The sequence below is a fragment of the Platalea leucorodia genome (genome assembly GCF_965183815.1).
Source record: "Platalea leucorodia genome assembly, chromosome: 10".
Classification (NCBI taxonomy): domain Eukaryota; kingdom Metazoa; phylum Chordata; class Aves; order Pelecaniformes; family Threskiornithidae; genus Platalea; species Platalea leucorodia.
This window is the reverse complement of record NC_138832.1, coordinates 20,296,383-20,311,957: the sequence shown is the minus strand read 5'-3', so window position 1 is coordinate 20,311,957 and position 15,575 is coordinate 20,296,383. Positions and strand designations below refer to the sequence as shown.

General features: G+C 42.3%; 1 protein-coding gene across 3 annotated transcripts in view; it reads left to right on the top strand.

Moving 5' to 3' along the window:
- The window catches only part of SMARCA1 (SNF2 related chromatin remodeling ATPase 1), a 69,449-nt gene that overhangs the window by 38,081 nt on the left and 15,793 nt on the right, over window positions 1–15,575 (top strand). Inside the window, exons 25-27 of one of the 3 annotated variants that reach the window (XR_014229350.1) lie at window positions 4,875–5,062; window positions 13,543–13,685; window positions 15,046–15,351. The gene's annotated coding sequence lies outside the window, so the exon portion shown is untranslated. Of the gene's footprint in view, window positions 1–4,874; window positions 5,063–13,542; window positions 13,686–15,045; window positions 15,352–15,575 lie in introns of those variants that run through there. The other 2 variants (XR_014229351.1, XM_082323261.1) reach the window with 2 other exon arrangements.

Sequence of the window (15,575 nt, the reverse complement as noted above, 5' to 3'; positions counted from 1 at the left end):
TGGTAATTATATTTCTGGTACAGATGGGCCCATGTACTTGGATACTATTCAAAATAGTTTGATTTGTTTTCGTCGCTCTTGTACCTCTCATAACCTTCAGGCTATGGTAGCTGAATGTAAGGGAGGAGTGTGTGGCTGTTCCACATCTGCTTTCAAACTTTCTAATTTCCTGTAATCTAAAATAAAATACTAGTAGTGCCTGTATTTTTGTGACAGCCTTGCCTGTGTTGTCTCTTAGTACGGTATGATACAATGTATGTTGATCCTCTATTAAAGTATATTACTTTTTTTTCTGTTATGCCATACCTCTGATGTGTTACTAAAATAAAATACTTTGGAGCTAAGTCTAGGAGACATAGAATGATAGGGATCAGGAATTTTGTCATTGCAGCTGTTGATTACTATAAACATGCTAGATATTCTGCTTGGAGCAGTGCATGCTGTAAATGAATGCTCAGTTTTCCACTTTTTTTCTCAGGACGATTCCCTAGAAAAAAAGGAGAGACAGTAAGGAGCTCCGGAAGACCAGTTTATCCTGGCATTGGCTGGTAGCAATTCTGTCTGCTTCACAGTGACTTTTGATAGACCTCAGTCTTTTTCAGGTGAGGCACCTAGACCAGGAAGACGGAGCTGGGAATAGAGATGTGGATCACCTTAGCTTGTCCTCAGTAGCAGGCCAAAACAATTGTTGGGTTTGCTACAAGAACTATAGTTCTTCCAGATAGCTTTGCTTAGCACCAGGCTAAGCGTGATCCCATAGCTAGTTTCTGCTTCTTACGTACACTCTGTGGTGGTCTACCAGCACTAAAGTCTACTGTTTTCAAAGTTTTCTTGGAAGCAGTACCTGCTAACTCTTCTGGAGAAGATGCTCTGTTCAAACATCAGAACTTTTAATGGGAACAGTGATCCTGTCTGCAGAGCTACTCAGCTGTGGAGTTTGCAGTGGAGTTTGGTATTGCCACGTGGTGATCGTTCTCACTATATGCGTTTGGTGTTTTGGGAAGGTGAGGCTATAGACACCTTTTTCAGGGAGCAGACTTTTTTATTTCTACATGGCAGTTTCTTGCCATAAGAAAACAGGCTGAAAAGTCATCTTCATTTATCTTCTCATTTGTTAATTAGGTGGACACTGCTGAAGGCCACAAAATCTTAAATTCTACTCAGCAGTTTGGTAAATGGCATTCATTATGTGTCTTCTTTCTCTAGCTTAACAGGTGGATATTCCTCAGGAGACCACAATGAGAGTTTAGAGTCCAGTAAGGCTTTTGTTGTTTCTCTTTCCTTAAAGCTGTTGCTTTCACATTTTCTTAAGATGGCCGCCTGAATTTATAGATACCTTGATTCTCATGTCTTTATTCCTTCAGGTTTGTTGTGGGTTTTGGTTTGGGTTCTTTTGTTTGTTTTTTTGCATTTTTATTTTGCCATTTCTGCTTAGGAGAAGAAAAAAAAGTGTATTGACTACTGAGTATTTCAGATTATTAAAATAGTCCTAAGGGTGATAGTCCTTAGACTCATAAAACTGTAGTTGAGATTTTGTGAAGATAGTGCAAACTGTGTTGCACACTGGTGGTTTCTGAATTTTGTGGAACTTTTACTAAATTCCAAGGATATATCCATGCTGTCAGCAGTCAGTCCTCACTTCTAAATAAATAAAAGACAGCATTTTGTTCAAGTAGTAATTCATTGCAGTTTAGGGTTCTTGATGAAGTTGGCTGTTATAAATTTTTAATCGTCATTCACCTTGGGGAACTACCTATAAAATATTACTATCTTAGAGTAAAGTCAGCAATATATAGATAGCCATATTGGTAAACCATAAACTTTCTTTTCATATTTATCTGTGTCAGTAATTGTTTCCTTTATGTACATATGGATAAAATGTTGACAACTTTGCTAATTACTATATTTTTTTTTTTTTTTTCCTTTCTGGAATACATTTTCATTGACTAATGCTTTGTTAAATGAACTCATATTCCATGGTAGTAGGCATGATAACAGCATAGAAAAATAGAAGTTAATTTTCAGCTCTTCACTGATATTGAGTCTTAGCTTTGATTTAGTCAAAATATCTGAATAGATACTGAGTGAAATGCTCTAGTCCTCTTCTGAAAAGAATAGCTACTCATTAGAGATTTTGAGACACCTTTTGTAGACAAACACTTTCCTAGTTGAGTACTTTAGTATCAGCTAATTGAGGGCCTAACTCAACGCATTGGTAAATGTATTAATATCTTTGATTCAGCAGTATCAAACTAGAGCACTGCTTACCTGATTTAAGTGATGCCACTGAGCAGTTAGGTATTCCCAGCTACGTTTTCTGGGTGTTTGTGTTTGACTTAGAAGGCTGTTTCAGCTGGGTGTGGCGTAACCTGGGTGAAGGTGCTGGACGATGGCTACTTCAAGAGCCCCGATGCTGCAGGGACCTTTTAGCCTGGCTGTTGGTATGAGCACGCATGTGTTCCCCTGCCTACTCTGCACCATTTCCCCTCTCTTTCAGTCAACTCCTCTCAAAAAAAACTCAACCTGACATGCCTTGTGCCTGTCTAGTTTCTTCTCCGGGTGGCAGGAGAAGCCTTCTGGGCCAGTGGCTGCCCCCTCTGTCTTGAGGTGACACTTGTGCTTGGTCCTGGAGCTGAACAGGGCTCTTCATGGACTTGGAAACCTTGAGCGTCCCATAGGATTTTAAATATTAGTATTTTCATTCAGTACCCTGGCACAAAGGAGGCCGTTGCTTGTCTGGTCTTCCCTTCTGCCCTACAGCCCGTGTGAGGCCGCCATCGGTTGCGCACGTCTCTGGCTGGGGGTTACGAACCCTCGGAGGCACCCGTCGCTCTCCCCTCTGGGCTCTGCGTGACCTCCCTGGACACCGAGTCGGGCCAGTCCTGGAGCCTGACACCAAGCTGTGCCGCTGCATGCTGAACTGTGCTTACAAGGTGGAAAATGGAGAAGAGACAAGAAGTTGCAAGTTATTACTGTAACCTGCTTTAAATATTGGTTGGTATTTGGATAGAATAGTGGTCAAGTCCCTGTAAGAAGCAGGAAGATGCACAGGTATGTGTGATGCGCTTAATAAAAATGCAGCTCTCTGTTGAGAGGAAGCCTTTGCTTCTAGGCCTTATTTCAAGTCCTGCTGGGTCAGTTGACATCATTGATATTTTCATGAGGAGGCTCCTTGGAAACCTGTCCAAATTAACAGATTGGGTGGCTTGGCGCAACTCCCAGTTATTGTGCAAACGCTGCTCTCGCAGCAGGCTTCTCCTCTGACATTTGAAATGCAGAGGGAAAAAGTTGAATCTTGGAAACAATTGCCCATGCCAGGCTGGGGTGAGAGCAGGGCTGGGAAACTCTGTGTAATTAACTGGAGATTGATGGCTAAATCTATCTATTTTTATTGGTAGTAAACCGAAATTTAAAGTAAAGCCACTGTAATTTGCTGCCGAGTGAGTGGAGTTACCATCCAGTTACCATACTGGAGCTGTGCGTGTGCTCAGGACGGAGCGTAGCTTGTGGAGACAGCGTTAGGCTTTTCTCCTCTCTTGCCTTCCCTGTTTGCAGCGCTCTCGTGCTTTTACCTGTTTGGACCCCAGGGGCTGGTGGTGGATCTGAAAGGAGGAAATCTGAGGATGGAGCTGCTCCCTTTGCCTGTGGATGAGGCCGGTGGTGTGGCAATGCTGAGGTGCTCTCTGCAATTGCTTAGGTTTTGTCCAGCTGTCTCCTCAGAGTTTGCCATTCGTTACCAAACGTACTGCAAAGCTCTTGGCTGGCTGGCTAGTTACCACACAAGAGGTGATTTGGGTAGGTCTTCCTGTCCAAAAATTGTATTATGTTCAACTTAAAAGGCCTCCATCAAAGTTTAAACTAAGTTACTAGCTGATGTGGCACTCAGTGCAATACACTGAGCAGCTCTGAGCCAGCGTGCAAGAACTGTGCTGACTCTATATTCGTGTGCATTTGCTGCTTGAAGGCAGGCCCCTCCGCACCACAAAAAGCGAGATCGCTTTGTGCCACAGGATTTTGCATCAGTGACTTACTATTAAAATTATGTTGCTGGAACTTTAAATAAATAAATAAATACTGCCCTTTCAAAAAAAAAATGTTTCAGCATTACTTTATAGCTTCTGTAGGTATGTATCTCTGAAATAATTTTACTTATTTACGTTATAAAGTGATTTTACTACATGCTGAAATTCACCTTTCCATGATTCATGTTGCTTGAATGCACATGTGGAACAGGTAAGAGAAATTTCTTTTGCTTAAACATCAGCCCTGGAGACTCAACAATTTCTTTCCATATTCAAAAAGAAATTTAATTTTAGCTTTTTGTGATATTCATTGATAATTAATTGCTCCATGCACTGCATCTTATTATTTCACGGGCCTGAAGATTTTCTGTTGGAAACAAAAGGAAAATCGATTTTAACAAATTCAGTTGTTGCCTTCTTATTAGGTTATGGTACTCAATGTAAATGTTTTGAATTTGTCATCGATCAATAGGTGCAATTATTGATTTGGGATGTATGAGGTAAAAAGTGAATAAATAAGTTTTTGTCTTTGACATGTTTTCATGTTATAAAAACAAAGTTTATTGAGCTGCAAGTTACTTTGTAGTGAACCTGAGGCAGAATCAGAAACAAGAATAATGTTAGTCTATTTATTTCTTGGATGCTGATAGGATTTTCTTAAAATGCTGACTGACAGACGTCCTGTTTTAGAAGTTTATTTAGTAACTCGGGGTGTAAGGATTTGCTGTCTGATCACAGGTCCTGATGCCCATCTGATCATCTGTGGGACTGGTTGAACAGTGGGACGTTATCTTGCGTACAATCCTTTTAATTGTGGTTTTGTGCCTTTTGTGTAAATTTGCTCAATTACAGGTGCTGGTAGAGCCATGACCATGCTGTGCTGATTCAGTAGTTCAGGGCCAATTTCAGGCTTTCGCTCACCTTATGGACAATGATATCTCGACTTGATGTTGGCTGAAGGAGATGACTATTTCCACAATCCCTTAAAATGCCGTCGCTGTGAGACTGGCAAAGTCAAGTAGCAGTGGAGACTGTTGAAGGTAAGCTATCGACCTCACTCTGTAGTGCAGATACTCTGTAGTGCAGATACTCTGTAGTGCAGATACTCTGTAGTGCAGATACTCTGTAGTGCAGATACTCTGTAGTGCAGATACTCTGTAGTGCAGATACTCTGTAGTGCAGATACTCTGTAGTGCAGATACTCTGTAGTGCAGATACTCTGTAGTGCAGATACTCTGTAGTGCAGATACCTTTCTGCCACTGGTGATGGAGAGCAGCCAGCAGCCCATCAGAAGTACGAGGGTATCCTTGCCGCCACCTGCGGCTCCTACCAGGTGGAGGGAATGACCCTCATGTGCCAACAGGTGAGCATGGCGTATTTCTTTCCATGGATCCCTACAAATAGCAGCTTGATGGTTGAGTAAGAAATCGGCCAAAACCAACTAAAAACCAGAATATGGTTGCATGATCATTTTTTCTGATGTTAAAAGCAGCAAGTCCTGTACGCTGTGGCAGAGCTTGTTCTCTTCTGATAGTGTTTCGTTTAAATAATAGAGCTGATTTGAACTAGAAAGACAGGCATAATGGTTTTATGAGGAGACTGAAACTCTGGCAGGAGGTAGAACACAGACAGCAATTTGATTGCTGTAAGGTGGTTTATGGTATCCTGTGCATTGGTAATTTTTTTATTTTCCTACTGCAGAGCTACCTCCAACCCTAATGGTCTTTCTGTATTGACCAATTGCCACAGTTGCTTTGTGTTTAAAACTAACAATGTTGATTCTGCTTCTCTGATAATGTGTACTCAACGTGTCTACTAAGGACTCTCTAAAGTCAGATGTTACCTAAAGCAGGGTGTTGCCGACTCTATTTTTGTACTGATCCTTGTAGTTCTGCATCAGATGCTTTGCTGCATGTTGCCCACTGTTTCATTTTGACCATTTGCAGAGCCCCATGACCATTTGTGTGCTTTGTGTACAAAGTAAGGAGTGTTTGAGGCTTACCTTAATCTTAGGTGCAGAGGCAGAAAACAGGGATAACGGGCAATAATTCACTGTGAACAGGAGCACAATGCTACTGAGTTGTAGTAGGTGGAAAAAAAACGAGTTAGTAAATAGCATCTTATGCATGGCTATTTTCTGAGATACAAAACTCTTTGGAAAATTATGTATGGTGGTATTCAAGTGGCCTAAAATTCACCTGATCTACTTAATATTTACCTTTAGCTCACTCTGTAGATCTGCCTTTTGAATATTGTACATAGGCTGACTGCGTCACTCTTCAGAAATCGGCATCTTTTCTGCACAAAGGGCTCCATGCAGTGTTGAATGTAGTCTGTCTTGAAGTGGTCAGAAAGTCTTCATCAGTTGGAGGAAACTAAAAGTAATATGGAGCTAATAACACCTATTAGAAATTAGTCTTGTCTCTTTCCTGGATTGGAATTAAACCACCGCACTCTAAGTTATTCCAAGAGTTTTGAGTGGATGTGGTATTCCTTGCTCAAAACTAGATGTTCATGGTCCGGACGGAATGAAGCAATGTGAGTCACCTGCCATTCAGAGCCTGCCTGTGCGTGCCAAGGTGCAGGAGAGCTGAGGAGAGGGTCTGCTTTGTAATCAGTGCAGCAGGGTGAGTTTGTGTTGAAGCACAGCTGTGCTAAGACTGTGTTAGTGGATTATGTACCCATTTTTTCTGTGTTGTTTTTGGATGAAGGAAGGTGCTTATAACCTGAGATCAGCAGCATTGCCAGCTTGCCTACATACATAATTTATTTTTGATTTAAAGAGCTTTGAGACATTCATTTGAGGGTTGCTATAGAAATTATTGTTCTCATTGGGAATTAGCTATAGTAATAAAAGTTGAGAAAATACAATATTTTTACTGCTTTCATGGATTTGGGTCACTGCTTTTAAAAATAGAGGGGGGGGAAAAAACCCAAGGAGAAGAGTTGATTGAGGACATAGTACCCTTGATCAAACAGAGGCAGAGCCCGGCTGACAGGAAACCTATTAAAATAAAAGACAAAATAAGATAGTCAGTTTTGTCAGATGGGGACCACATTCCTGTTGGAGATCAGAGGATTCACATCAATCACAGCAGCAGTAACTCCAGGTTGTACGTAGTAGGGCCTGTGCAAAGACTAGAGTGTCTGTCTCTCTCTTGTATAGATAGAAACAGATACAGATATCTTGTCAAAGAGTCAGTGGTATCAGAAGAAAAAGTGTATGTCAACTGATCTATAAAAGCTTGGTAGATGTTTTACCTGTCGAAGCAAAGTTGAGGAGGTATCTCTAAGGTTTGCTGTATTTTCCAAATGGAAAAATGAAGACAACATCCTCTTCCAGTTTACTAGTCACCTAATGGTCCTCAAAAGAAAAAGACCACACTTAGCTTTTCTTGAATGTTGTGGGGTTTTTTTCCTGCAGTTAGACTGCAGCAAAACTATGACATTTATCTGTTCAGAGTTATTTGATGTTCTTGCCAAAGGGACTCTTGGCCTTCTCTAGAAGGCTTTTGGTATTACTTGGCCTCCTTCATCTCCTTTACTGTACTGTTTTGTGGCTGAGACCATCTTTTGCACCTTCTGTGCAGTGTCTACTGCCCTTGGCCAGGATCTGGACTGGTTCCTTGACTGTGTTTCAGACGGCCCCAAAAGCTAAACAATTCTTCTGTACTGCAAGCACTTCTCTTTTAATGGACATGTTCTGTCCATCATTTGTATTTGTTGAACACAGAATTTTGTACTCTGGGTACCACTCTACCTCAACATTTTTTTTGCTGTCAAAAGCAGAAATGTTGATAAAATTAAGCAGTTTGTCAAGGGGCTTCACAGGTGTTCCCAGGATGCCTTTGTTTTGCATATTCATACAACTCAGACTATGCAAAAAAGCTAATGTTTATGCCTGTGTAGCTCTTTGATATGCGTGTTTTGCAGAGTCTCCCCTGCCAACCCACAGAAACTGATTTACTGTAGCCCACAGCACAAAGTTGTGGCTTTCTAACTTCAAACAATAGCTGCTTGTGTTCCTAGTTATGGGGCAGTCAGATTTCTGCTTGAATTCTCTGTGCTACGCAAAAAGCAGGTATCTCCTCTGCTCCTCAGTAGTAATGGCTGGCAATCATTTCTCATTGATTTCGTCAGAGCGAAATAAAAATCAGTGGTTTGGAATTAAAGTGATTCTTAAAACCCAAGACTCCCTGGGGGAGTCCTTGGCCGCTGTGGCAGGTCTTTATTATCCTACCACTGCCAGTGGTGGTTGCACGCAGTCTCCTGCCACCGGAGATACTCTTAGTTGACTCAAGAGTGTTGAGCAGAACTCCACAGTGGACCCAAGACTTAATTTTACTTTTAAATATGATGACACAGTCCAGCTTACTTTGCCTGTGCTCACTGCTGATGGACTTGTACTTTCAGGTTGCCTGAAAGTGTGGATACAGACAGATACCAACAGTGGATTGGATTTTCTCTTCTTTCCAATAGTTCCTTTGATCAAATTCAGCAGAATTTCTCTGGTGGTGGCTGTAGAGAATTGAGCTTGTTGTGTCTGGATATTATCTCAAGATTGATGTGGAACTGATAGTTCCTTTTCCAAGTGTGAGGTCTCACGTACGCCTGAGTTGGGTAAAAACACATAGAAGTGACAGAGAAGAGCTGCGTTCACATGCGATAGACTTGTGCAGTCATGGCAATGGCAAGAAACTCCGTAAGACTGGAATCAGTGTAATTGCTACTTGTTGGAGTGCTTGCAAGGTCCCTGGTTGTGCCTGCAGGATTTGTACGGTGCTGAGGCAAGGCTGGAGAGCGGCAGCATGGTCCTTTGAACAGCAGTGCAGGGCTGCGAGCTGGGTCACTGCCATGCATTTCTAGCTCTCCTCTGTGACCGCAACAAGCTCCTTCCTTTGCAGACTCTCTGCTCTTTCTCTTCTCTGCTAAGGTCTCTTTATGCTGTGTATTTCCTTTAGGGTTAGGATGGATATTTATCTCTGTGTTACAGTAGCGCTGAGCAAGTGGGCTACGATCTTGGTGAGGGTCTCTAGCTTCTGCTGCAATAAGATTCAGTGTTTACAGTGCTTTCCAATTCATGTCTGTTCTGAGTAGTTCACAGTATCAGGGCCTTAGCTACATATAAAAATAAATAATTGATTTGCTTCCTATTGAATAAACGACATGCCGGTGGAATGATTAATGAATAAGAAATCACGAGCGTCACTGGCACACAAATGGGAATCGTCGTTCCCTTAAATTTTTTCTAGTTGGATTTAACTTTCCGTTGGGAATTACAGTTTCACTAATTTAACAAAACTGCCCCATAAATAACTCATCATTTTTTATAAATGTCAGTTAAAGAAATCTGTATTGAAGCACTGAGAAATGACACTTGTAGAAGAAACACTGCTGCAAATAATGGGAAAATTGCAGATGTATTTTATACCTCTTCTGAAAATCAAAGGTCTCATAAATACAGTCTGTAAAAGTGTCTGTGGAAGAGTTAACATAACTGTACAAGCAATAAGCCTGACCTTTCAGTGTAATTTATTTTAGATTTGCTCAATCCTTTTTTATTAAAACTAGCACATCTGAAGCAGAATTAAATCCTATTATACCGGCTCTGTGATTGTATCAATTTTTCTCTGCCATGGCACACTTTATTAAAAATTACTTTGTTTCATATTGGCTAACGCAATCAGGGGAGTAAATGAGGTTTTGTGGTCTTTGGTAAAGAAAGGAGCACGTGGTTTCTATCCTGGATAGCAGTGTAAATTACTGTGAGGCACAGCTGAGTTTCAGCCCTGCAACAGTCAGGTCAGGTATTTTCTCTGTGGTGGTAAGACCCAGGTCCCCATCCTGTCCCAGTGTCTGTACTGGTCCACAGACTGGGTTACACACAGGCAGCTGCATTACATGTTTGTGCCTTCTTGTTATCAAAAATCTTCCTATGAACTAGATACCAAATCCTCAGAGAAGCTATTTATATCAGATGAGGAGCTTTGAAATAAAAAATTTACTTCTCGGTTCCATGTGGCAGATAGATTGACCACACTTCTCAACCTCACAAAAACAAAGGTGTACTTAAGTCAGGCTAAAATTGCACAAATTATATCTCAGTTACACAGCTTGAGGTCATTCTCATTGGCTGGAACTTAAGCCTCTTCCTCAACTTAAAATCCGAGTAAACTAACTTTTCACTAGTTATGCAGAAGTTAAAAGCAGTGCATCCGTCTGTAAAGTCTTAGATTCTGTAGTGTCCCTATTAATATCAATCTGGGATTGATAAGAAGAGTTGGTTTTGGTCTGGCAACACAGGTACTTGCAACAGCATCGGTGCCCCAGGACCACTGTGGCAGCGCCAGCCGTGCACTGATACAGAACGGTGCGTAGTGGGGGAGCTCAGCCCATGCTGAACATCCCCAGCACAGGAGCTTTCCTGATCTACTGGGCTCGATTTGATGTGCTATCAAGGCTTCTGGACTCTCTTCACTATTACTTCTGTGATAGAAAAAGAATTGTTCTAAAGAAAGAAATTGTAAGGCAACGTAGCTTTTCTGTGACTGGAAAATACGTGCAGTTAATGAAGAGGGAAAGAGTCCAAGTGTACCTGCCCTTAAAAGAAGCCACTTAGACCTAAACGTAGGTCTGAAGCACTTGGCATAATGCAGGGCACATGTCCGTACATGACCTAATTGAAGATTCAATTAATCAAACACTCCGTTTTTTTGTGGGGCTTTGTGTGGCTGGTACGACTGTTTGAAGGTCCATCAGCTCCCAGAAATACAGAGCTGGCAGGCTGGCGTCCTTGTTAGCGCTGTGGATACGTATGGGAGGGATCAGCTGTGCTGTTTATGTTCATGGCAGGTTTGCAGTTCTGTTTTGCACCTATCCTGAGCACAATATCTCTGAGACACGAGCAATGTTCTTACTCCTTTTGGTAGCCAAAGAAATCAAGGTTTTATGGATTTATATCCATTCAAATGGGAAATGGGTGGTAGGACAAGGAGTGCAGAGTTTTGTAGTGCTGCATTGAGCCTCCTTCTGGCAGCCCAGAAGCTCTCTAAAAGCTCTTGCGCTTTTTCTGGCTCTTTACTCAGGATCATCTGGTGATATTTCTATATATGTTGGGCTTTCTTCCTCTTTTCCCACTATCTTGCTGGCTTGTCTTTGTTCCTGCCTCCTACATAGTCCTGTGTTCCAATGCAAAATCACCAGTTACCACCAGTGGAGCCTTCTGTTTAGTGTTTCTGCCCCCTGAACTGACTTGGATACGCCTTTGCTCTGAACAAGGATGTGCTCCTAGGTATCGCCTGCCTGTGTTTCATCCCTCTCTTGCCTTTTAGTGGAGCCTGTTTTTCATGCCGACTGTTGGTGTTTGCTCTGGAAGCCAGTAGTTATTGAAGTGCTAGTGTATTTGCTACCCTTGTGTGGATTTTACCTGGTTGTTTTTCCCCTCAATTTCTTGCAGTGCAGAGTTAGCTTGGATTGCAAGAAGGGGATTTAGATGGAGCCAAATATTTTTTCAGGTTTAAAGCCTGTCCGGTGCTTTTTAACTGACCAAGATCTACAGCGCTTTGGAGTATTTACTGCCTCTATTTAATGGGCTGTTTACAATTTCAGTACCAGCCTCAGTAGCCTTGCTGAGCATATTTCCATGCTTATGACATGTTTACAGTGAATAATAAGAACGGACACATTTTGTGTGTACAGGTTAATGCCCCCAAATCAGGTGCTATAAATTGTTATGGGTGGGTAGCTGGGGCAAGAACCTTTTCCCCATCTGCTGTTTGTTTTACATAGCATTACAGCAAGATCTGGCAAACATGTGAGGGTTTTTTTTTGCTTCCTCTACTCACTGCAGGCAAAATGCCTTTCTTTTCCCCTCTCCCATGTCATGTGCATAGACTAGGGGAAGAGGCATGGCTGGAGCTATCCTGAAAGGATGCACTTTGTAGGAGAAAATGATCAGAATAGCCTCAGAGCAGCTCTTGGTTCTTTGAAGATCATGCTGGTATCTGGTGCTTGGGTTTAGGAGGCCCCAAAGCTGCGAGCATGCAGCAGCCTCTCTGCCTTCCCTCTCCAGTGCCTTCCCTTCCCCGCGGTTCTCGGTGTCTGGCTGCAATGCTTTTATTGGTAAGGTCCAATTTTATTGCAATGCTTTGATATTGGTAAGGTCCTCAGAGCAGCCTTCACGAGAGCAGTAGTCTTCTCCCCAAGACTAAGTGTCTCAAGTTGGACTCGATGATCTCAGAGGTCCTTTCCAACCTTAACGATTCTATGATTCTCTAAGTTCTGTCCTTAAAAACAGTTTTCCAATTTGGAAAATCTCAAGTAGCCTTCTGCCTTTAAAATATAGTGTGTTATCTCACAGGAGTAAAAGTGACTTAATATGCATATCAGGTACAGAATGAGGCCTCTGGGCAGTGTTATTGGTGGTGTGGGACTACATGAAGGAAAAATGGCTTATTGCTTACTTCCATCTGCCCACAGCTGACCTTTCCAGGTGCAACGTGTTTCGTCTGGTGCATCTGGAAATGCTCCAAAACTGCAGTCTCCTAGGCTTTGGGACTGTACATTATTTCTTTAGAGAAACCCAAATATGTGCAAATAGGAAAAAAGGAGAAACTTTTAGAGGGGAATAGCCTATTCACCACTGAATCAGATCTTAGTTTCTAACAGGTGCTGTTGGGCTATAAATGCTGCCTGGAACACTCACTTAGAACAAATTTAATTCTGGTGACAAGTAATGATCTGATAAGCCCCCATGCCATTAAATCCTCTGTTTTGTTGCTGCACGACTGTATTACATCCAGCTCAAGAGCAGACTTTCCTTTATGGAGAGGAAACTCTCAGGAAGCGTGAGGGTTTGCTGCTCACTACGCTTGCCCAGTCCTTGGCCTCACCGCTAAGACACTCGGTAGTGTTACTTGGAGTGAAGGCACAACCACAAAACTCATTTCACATGGACCATTGAACAACCATTAGACATCAAAAATTTTCAGTCCCTACCCCCAGATGGAATTTGAACCAGTGACCTGGAGGTGAAATGCACTGCTGCAATCCTCTGGAGCCTGCAGTGTGTGTGTTCATCCTGCAGAGCACTTCTTCTGTATCAAAAAGCAAATTAATCTGTCACTGAGACTGATCCTGTTTGTCTCAGAAGTAAACATAATTTTCAAATGTAGAGGGGCTATTTGAGACTATTTTTACATTCTGAGTTTCAAGTATCAGAAAATTTTTTTGCATCTATTTGGTTATGATTTTCTCTATGAAAAGTCAAGCAGGTGCTTTTGACTTAGATGACTTTTATATTAGTAAAAAAGTGGAAAATAGTAATTCCCTCTGATAATGTAGGAGCCTTTTGCTTCTAATAGGCAACTTTTTCTTTCTAATTTAGAGGTGGAACAGACAGAAAACAGTTTTGCCCATAAATGCCATAGCCCCCTTTACATTTTTGAAGTTTCTGGTAGTTATGCCAACATGTGGACCCAACTGTCATCCCAATCACTGTGGGCTTTGCTTCTCTTTCAGAATCTAGGATCCTCTTTCCAGCCAGGGAAGACTTGGAGAGGCGAACAATTAGAGAGGCAGCTGCAAAACTGCAAAAGTCTTTCTACTATGCCAAAAAGCGTGACAGTTTCCAGCTTTCTTTGAACTGTTGGCACTCCAGTAAGGTAAATGTAGACACGCTGGTTTACTACATCGGTAGATTTGGTCTTATACTGGTAAGACTCCACAAATGATCTGCTTGGCCACCTTGTGTGGTACAGGGTCTGTGGCTGAGGAACCTGATCTTGTGAATGCAGCCCAGTTTCAATGCACTTTTCTGAGTGGAATATTAGACAGAGGCTCACTGTGAAGGGAGCCCATCTTCTGATGTCTCTGGGCAATATAGGATAAAGAAGCTGTTTGTATTCCTGTAGTTTATATCAAATGCCAATGATGACATGTGCATAAAAATAATTAGTTAAATAAATACTCAGGTGTTGATGATCTGGCAGGAGGATAGCCAAGGGAGTTATCTGTATGCAAACGGACAGTTTAAGTTGAGAGCTTCTACAGGGATGATCAATGCCATATCTACCATTACCATTGATTTAGGCGTAATTAGTTTGGATGAAGACAAAGACTGTAATCAGAAACAATAAATTGAAGCATAGCAGCTAATTCAACAGGCAGAAGCCTCCGTCAAAGATGTTTGAGGAAGGTGTTTTGATCCTCCTGCAGTGATGATGTGACTTGATGCATTGGCTCTGGCTGGTTTGCACTGCGGTTGGGCACAGACGCTGTGCTACAAGAAAACTATCCTGACTCTTCCAGGACAGCACTAACCAGCTTGTTTGTGGTGTTATATTTCGAGAGCTCTGCACTAGAACAACCTTTCTGACCTGTTACTGTGTTAGGGATTTCATGTGTTTCCTTTACAACTCATTTTAAGATTGGCTTTGGTTTTTGGATCTGCTACTAGTTTTTAAAGTCTCATATAGCTACTCCCTGTTCTGAGCTTTTGTGGCTGGATCAGAACCTCAATTTCTTGGTATTGCCCTTTTGTCGGTACCTAGTCTGAAACTCTTTCCCCTTACCCGATGGCTTTCTTTGAACTCTCTTCCCCACTTGCCCTGCTGCTTGTTTGTCATCTGTAAAGTGAAGCCCTGGGTAGTCATGTGGTACCCTAATTCCCTGGAGAATGCGTGGGGCAGGTCCAGGTTCACAGATGATGTGTGTTATAGACTCAGCTGCAGTGAATTCCCAGACTTTATTCTTTCTCATGCTGTAGCAGCTTATGTATTTAGTAACAGAGCTCTCCAGTTCATAACTTCTGCATTAGCCACAGTGCTGGTTATCCCACTAACGTTTTGCTTGTCTGTTAAGCACCCAGTGTGGTACCGCGCTGTAGCTGGCTCTCTAGGGTGCCAAGCAACCTTACAGCTGGTAAATCAGCACCTGCTCTCTTATTTTTGGCGGTAAAATCACCATAGATAAAGCGTAGGAGAGTTGACTGTTGACTGTGGACTGATGCCATTTCCTTATCAGGAGCTCCACTGCGGTGAGGAGGGCGCAGCCCCACGTACAACCTCTCTGAAGAGACAGCTGTGGTGAATTGATGCCACTTGCGCAGTGGCACATCATTCTCGTCTGCCTCCTGATGGACACTGCTGCAAACTGTGAGCAGTCCGGGGAAGCAACATGAAGCAACATTTTACACCTATGTACAATTTGTGGGCATGATGCGTGTTCGCAGGGGAGGAAGGAACTAACAATATGCTAGAAAATTGAGTGGGACTAAAAGGAATTTGAGAATTAGAGGGAAGAAGAAGTTGCAAACAAATCTGTTCCAAGGTGAGTGTGATCTTCCATGCTAACCATCTTCACTCTGCTTGGGGCTGTGGTTTTACTTGAATTTGCCAGCATTTTCCATATTTTTCCACAATGAGTTGCTGACCCTGCACTTGATAGCAAACATACTAAGCAAATGGCCCACTGCCTTCTGCTGAGCTGTATCAGCTTTTCCTGGTTGAAGACCTGCCCCTGTGCTCTGGTTTTGGTCGGTTCAGGGGACAGGC